At 45.6% G+C, this 7352-nt stretch overlaps 1 non-coding gene across 1 annotated transcript; it reads left to right on the top strand.

Annotated features, from left to right (window-relative positions):
* The first annotated feature begins 1153 nt into the window (after positions 1–1153).
* Positions 1154–1225, top strand: TRNAD-GUC (transfer RNA aspartic acid (anticodon GUC)). The gene has a single exon. It is a non-coding gene; the product is annotated as a tRNA-Asp (tRNA).
* Positions 1226–7352: the final 6127 nt, after the last annotated feature.

Genomic DNA, 7352 nt, shown 5'->3' with positions numbered 1-7352 from the left:
TTAACAGGTGTAGTAGCATTAGGAGTTTCAGTATTTTCAATTTGTCTATACCTAGCAATTGTAGCATCTAGAAAGGATCCCAAAGAACCACTATCATCAAGCACAGCAGAAATATTATCAATATTATGAGAGTTTTCAGATTCAGCAGAAGTACCCGCATGTGAAGCATGTGGCGGTGAAACAAGTTTATCAATCACAGATGGTGAATCAAGTGTAGCGGAGGTACTCAGGATTGTACCTTTTCTTGTAGTGGATGGTAATATGGCGATCTTAGTATCGCGAGGTTTACCCATGATGGAGAATTTGCAGCGAACAATATTAATCCAAGTGAACTTCCAAATAAAGCTATGCTCCCCGGCAACAGCGCCAGAAAATAGCTTGCTGGCGTGTAGTTGATGGTGGTAGTATTGCAGCAGTAGTAACACAGTGAAACAGTAAACAAGCAGTAGTAACGCAGCAGTATTTAGGAACAAGGCCTAGGGATTAGACTTTCACTAGTGGACACTCTCAACATTGATCACATAACAGAATAGATAAATGCATACTCTACACTCTTGTTGGATGATGAACACATTGCGTAGGATTACACGAACCCTCAATGCCGGAGTTAACAAGCTCCACAATTAAATGTTCATATTTAAGTAACCTTATAGTGTAAGATAGATCAAAAGACTAAACCAAGTACTAACATAGCATGCACACTGTCACCTTCATGCATATGTAGGAGGAATAGATCACATCAATACCATCATAGCAATAGTTAACTTCATAATCTACAAGAGATCATAATCATAGCCTACGCCAAGTACTAACACGGATGCACACACTGTCACCATTACATCGTGCAGGAGGAATAGAACTACTTTAATAACATTGCTAGAGTAGCACATAGATAAATTGTGATACAAAACACATTGCAATCATAAAGAGATATAAATAAGCACCTCACTATGCCATTCAACAGTGAATAAGTATTCTGTGAAATATAGCCTAAGAGACCCACACGGTGCACACACTGTCACCTTTACACACGTGGGACAAGGAGTCTCCGGAGATCACATAAGTAAAACTCACTTGACTAGCATAATGCATCTAGATTACAAGCATCAATATATGAATCTCAATCATGTAAGGCAGTATTCCCGCCTGTCACGCGGTTGTAGTATAGTGGTAAGTATTCCCGCCTGTCACGCGGGTGACCCGGGTTCGATCCCCGGCAACGGCGCCAGAAAATAGCTTGATGTCTACTTCCCCCTCCTTTTCCTGTAGACAGTGTTGGGCCTCCAAGAGCAGAGGTTTGTAGAGCAGCAGCAAGTTTTCCCTTAAGTGGATCACCCAAGGTTTATCGAACTCAGGGAGGAAGAGGTCAAAGATATCCCTCTCATGCAACCCTGCAACCACAAAGCAAGAAGTCTCTTGTGTCCCCAACACACCAAATAGGTGCACTAGTTCGGCGAAGAGATAGTGAAATACAGGTGGTATGAATATATATGAGCAGTAGCAACGGTGCCAGAAAATAGCTTGCTGGCGTGTAGTTGATGGTGGTAGTATTGCAGCAGTAGTAACACAGTGAAACAGTAAACAAGCAGTAGTAACGCAGCAGTATTTAGGAACAAGGCCGAGGGATTAGACTTTCACTAGTGGACACTCTCAACATTGATCACATAACAGAATAGATAAATGCATACTCTACACTTTTGTTGGATGATGAACACATTGCGTAGGATTACACGAACCCTCAATGCCGGAGTTAACAAGCTCCACAATTAATGTTCATATTTTAGTAACCTTATAGTGTAAGATAGATCAAAAGACTAAACCAAGTACTAACATAGCATGCACACTGTCACCTTCATGCATATGTAGGAGGAATAGATCACATCAATACTATCATAGCAATAGTTAACTTCATAATCTACAAGAGATCATAATCATAGCCTATGCCAAGTACTAACACGGATGCACACACTGTCACCATTACATCGTGCAGGAGGAATAGAACTACTTTAATAACATTGCTAGAGTAGCACATAGATAAATTGTGATACAAACACATTGCAATCATGAAGAGATATAAATAAGCACCTCACTATGCTCTTCATAACAGTGAATAAGTATTCTGTGAAATATAGCCTAAGAGACCCACACGGTGCACACACTGTCACCTTTACACACGTGGGACAAGGAGTCTCCGGAGATCACATAAGTAAATCTCACTTGACTAGCATAATGACATCTAGATTACAAGCATCATCATATGAATCTCAATCATGTAAGGCAGCTCATGAGATTATTGTATTGAAGTACATAGGAGAGAGATGAACCACATAGCTACCGGTACAGCCCCGAGCCTCGATGGAGAACTACTCCCTCCTCATGGGAGCAGCAGCGGTGATGAAGATGGCGGTGGAGATGGCAGCGATGTCGATGGAGAAGCCTTCCGGGGGCACTTCCCCGCTCCGGCAGCGTGCCGGAACAGAGACTCCTGTCCCCCAGATCTTGGCCTCGCGATGGCGGCGGCTCTGGAAGGTTTCGGTGGTTTTCGTCGAACGTATCAGGGTTTTCGCGACGGAGGCTTTAAATAGGCGAAGAGGCGGCGCCAGAGGGTCGAAGGGGTGCCCACACCATAGGGTGGCGCGGGCCCCCCTGGCCGCGCCGGCCTAGGGTTTGGTGGGCCTGTGCCCCCTCCCTGGTGGCTCTCGGGTGTTCTGGATGCTTCCGGGCAAAATAGGAACCTGGGCGTTGATTTCGTCCAATTCCGAGAATATTTCGTTACTAGGATTTCTGAAACCAAAAACAGCAGAAACAAAGAATCGGCACTTCGGCATCTTGTTAATAGGTTAGTTCCAGAAAATGCACGAATATGACATAAAGTGTGCATAAAACATGTAGATAACATCAATAATGTGGCATGGAACATAAGAAATTATCGATACGTCGGAGACGTATCAGACCCACAAGTATAGGGGATCGCAACAGTCTTCGAGGGAAGTAAAACCCAATTTATTGATTCGACACAAGGGGAGACAAAGAACACTTGGAAGCCTTAACAGCGGAGTTGTCAATTCAGCTGCACCTGGAAACAGACTTGCTCGCAAGAGTTTATCGGTAATGCAGTTTTATAGCAGATGCAGTAGTGAAATAACAGCAGAGTAACACGAGACAGTAGTGATTTTAGTAAACAGCAGGATTAAAATACTGTAGGCACGGGGACGGATGACGGGCGTTGCATGGATGAGAGAAACTCATGTAACAATCATAGCAGGGCATTTGCAGATAATAATAAAACGGTGTCCAAGTACAAAGCAATCAATAGGCATGTGTTCCATATATAGTCGTGCGTGCTCGCAATGAGAAACTTGCACAACATCTTTTGTCCTACCAGCCGGTGGCAGCCGGGCCTCAAGGGAAACTACTGGATATTAAGGTACTCCTTTTAATAAAGTACCGGAGCAAAGCATTAACACTCCGTGAACACATGTGATCCTCACATCGCTACCATTCCCTCCGGTTGTCCCGATTTCTGTCACTTCGGGGCCATCGGTTCCTGGACAATGACATGTGTATACAACTTATAGGTAAGACCATAAACAATGAATATCATGATGAAACAATAACATGTTCAGATCTGAGATCATGGCACTCGGGCCCTAGTGACAAGCATTAAGCATAACAAGTTGCAACAATATCATCAAAGTACCAATTACGGACACTAGGCACTATGCCCTAACAATCTTATGCTATTACATGACCAATCTCATCCAATCCCTACCATCCCCTTCGGCCTACAGCGGGGGAATTACTCACACATGGATGGGGGAAACATGGCTGGTTGATGTAGAGGCGTTGGCGGTGATGGCGGTGATGATCTCCTCCAATTCCCCGTCCCAGCGGAGTGCCAGAACGGAGACTTCTGGCTCCCGCGACGGAGTTTCGCGATGTGGCGGCGTTCTGGAGGGTTTCTGGCGACTTCGACTTCTCCCCGTGCGTTTTTAGGTCGAGGCCGATAAATAGTCCGAAGGAGGGCGTCGGAGGCCGGCCGAGGGGGCCACACCACAGGGCCGCGCGGGCCCCCCTGGGCCGCGCCGCCCTATGGTGTGGGGCCCTCGGGCCTCCACCTGGTTTGTCCTTCTGGCTCCGTCAGTTCTATGGGAAAATAGGGCCTTCTGCATAAATTCCGAGGATTTTCCCGAAAGTTGGATTTCTGCACAAAAACGAGACACCAGAACAGTTCTGCTGAAAACAGCATTAGTCCGTGTTAGTTGCATCCAAAATACACAAATTAGAGGCAAAACAATAGCAAAAGTGTTCGGGAAAGTAGATACGTTTTGGACGTATCACCAGGTATGAGGAGGACGGTCTGCCTCCTGGAAACTTCCACGAGGCCGGCCGTCGGCTATGGTGGTACGGCCGGACTCTGCAGAGCGTCATGGACTACATCACGGCCGGCGATATCCCCCGCCTGCGCTACCCTCAGTTCGAGCCACGAGCGCCGCCCGACGACAGCGACGACAGCAGCGACGACGATGCCGGCAACTTAGAAGGCGATGACTACCAGTACAACGGCGGCGGCTATGAAGACTACGAGTATGCATATTATACGCCTAGGCAGGAGTATGACTAAATCACTCCAAATTTCATGTATGCAGGAGTATGACTTAGTCACTCCAAATTTCCTGTATGCAGGAGTATGACTTAGTCACTCCAAATTTCATGTATGCAGGAGTATGACTTAGTCACTCCAAATTTCCTGTGTGCAGGAGTATGACTGAATCACTCCAAATTTCATGTATCATCAGTGCTATCTCGAGTCAATTGAATCATTCGAAAATGGACACCAAACACATCACGGGTAATATAATTCACATGATTCATTCAACAAAGTTTGGTACAATAAATTATTACACATCATTTCTTCCCTTGTGTTCCTGCTTGCTTACGATTGTGCCGTATCCATGGAGCATCCTCATCATTTAACTTAATGCTTGGGTCGGTGTTCACTTTGAAGGGCGGAATTTCAGCAAACATATTATAATCTTCTGACATGTCTGTCTTGTCCTCCACTCCCACGATGTTTCTTTTCCCTGAAAGAACAATGTGGCACTTTGGATCATCGCATGATGTACTGATCGTTTTCTTATCTTTCCGTTTCCTCGGTTTGCTACTCATGTCCTTCACATAGAAAACCTGAGCGACATCTTTCGCTAGGACGAATGGTTCGTCAAGGTAACCAAGATTGTTGAAATCCACCATTGTCATTCCGTATTGCTGGTCCACCTTTACCCCACCTCCTGTTAGCTTGAACCATTTGCACCGAAACAAAGGGACCCTAAAGGAGGGTCCATAGTCAAGTTCCCATATCTCCTCTATGTAACCATAATATGTGACCTTTTGCCCATTCTCGGTTGCTGCATCAAAGCGGACACCACTGTTTTGGTTGGTGCTCTTTTTATCTTGGGCGATCGTGTAAAATGTATTCCCATTTATCTCGTACCCTTGGAAAGTCGTTATAGTCGAAGATGGTGTCTTGGCCAACATGTACAAATTGATCTACAACATGATCGTCATTCATTAAATGTTTTCTCAACCAACTACCGAAAGTCTCCATGTGGGCCTTCCTAATCCAGGATTCAGGCTTCCCAGGGTTGTCTGAGCGTAAAATATTCTTGTGTTTCTCAAAGTACGGAGCCACCAAGCTGGAATTGGTCAGAACTGTGTGGTGTGCTTCACTGTAGAATGACCGTCCATACATATCGTTGATTTCCTTCCGATCGTGCCTTTTCCACTTAGTCTCCCCTCGTGCCGCGATCGAGGAAGACCAATCAGCTTAAGGTCAGGAACAAAGTCAACACAAAACTCAATTACCTCCTCATTTCCATAGCCCTTGGCGATGCTTCCTTCTGGCCTAGCACGGTTACGAACATATTTCTTTAATATTCCCATGAACCTCTCGAAGGGGAACATATTGTGTAGAAATACAGGACCGAGAATGGAAATCTCATCGACTAGGTGAACTAGGAGGTGCGTCATAATATTGAAGAAGGATGGCGGGAACACCAACTCGAAACTGACAAGACATTGGATCACATCGTTCTGTAACCGTGGTAGAACTTCTGGATTGATTACCTTCTGAGAGATTGCATTGAGGAATGCACATAGCTTCACAATGGCTACTCGAACATTTTCCGGCAGGAGCCCCCTCAAAGCAATCGGAAGCAATTGCGTCATAATCACATGGCAGTCGTGAGACTTCAGGTTTTGGAACTTTTTCTCCGCCATGTTTATTATTCCCTTTATATTGGACGAGAATCCTGACGGGACCTTCATACTGCTCAGGCATTCAAAAAAGATGACCTTCTCTTCTTTGGTCAGAGCGTAGCTGGCATGACCTTGAAACCGTTCCGGATGCCGGTCATCAGGGTCTTTCAAACTTTGCTGGTCCTGCCGTGCTTCCTTTGTATCATTTTTACTTCCCATACACGCCCAAGAAGCTTAGGAGGTTCACGCAAATATTCTTCGTAACGTGCATCACGTCGATTGCAGAGCGGACTTCTAGGACTTTCCAATATTCTAGCTCCCAGAATATAGATTTCTTCTTCCACATGGCTGCGTGCCGTCGGCTCCCTTCGAAACCGATTGTCCGCCAGACCCTTTCCAAAGATGACTTTCAAATCCTTTACCATATCAAATACCTCAGCACCGGTGTGTTATGAGCTTCGGCCGGTGATCTGCCTTGCCGTTGTAATGCTTGCCTTTCTTTCTTACTGGATGACCTTTCGGAAGAAATCGACGATGCCCAAGGTACACGTTCTTCTTACAATTTGGCAAATGTACACTTTCAGTCTCATGTAAGCAGTGCGTGCATGCATTGTATCCCTTATTTGACAAATTCTGAAAGGTTACTAAGAGCAAAGCCAATCGTTGATGGTTACGAAAAGCAACGCTCGTAGGTCAAATTCCTCTTCTTTGTGCTCATCCCACACACGGACACCAGGTCTGCCCCACAGCTGTAAAAGTTCATCAACTAATGGCCTTAGGTACACATCGATGTCGTTGCCGGGTTGCTTCGGACCTTGGATGAGCACTGGCATCATAATGAACTTCCGCTTCATGCACAACCAAGGAGGAAGGTTGTAGATGCATAGAGTCACGGGCCAGGTGCTATGGCTGGAGCTCTGCTCGCCAAAAGGATTCATGCCATCCGTACTTAGACCAAATCTTATGTTCCTTGCGTCAGCTGCAAAATCTTTGAACTCTCTGTCGATCTTTCTCCATTGCGTTCCATCTGCGGGGTGTCTCAACTCCCCGTCCGACTTACGGTCCTCTTTGTGCCATCGCAACAACTTGGCATG

Source organism: Lolium perenne, chromosome 5 (assembly GCF_019359855.2).
Source record: "Lolium perenne isolate Kyuss_39 chromosome 5, Kyuss_2.0, whole genome shotgun sequence".
In the NCBI taxonomy this organism is placed as follows: Eukaryota; Viridiplantae; Streptophyta; class Magnoliopsida; order Poales; family Poaceae; genus Lolium; species Lolium perenne.
Note: the sequence above shows the minus strand (reverse complement) of the source record. Positions and strands in the feature narration are given on the sequence as shown.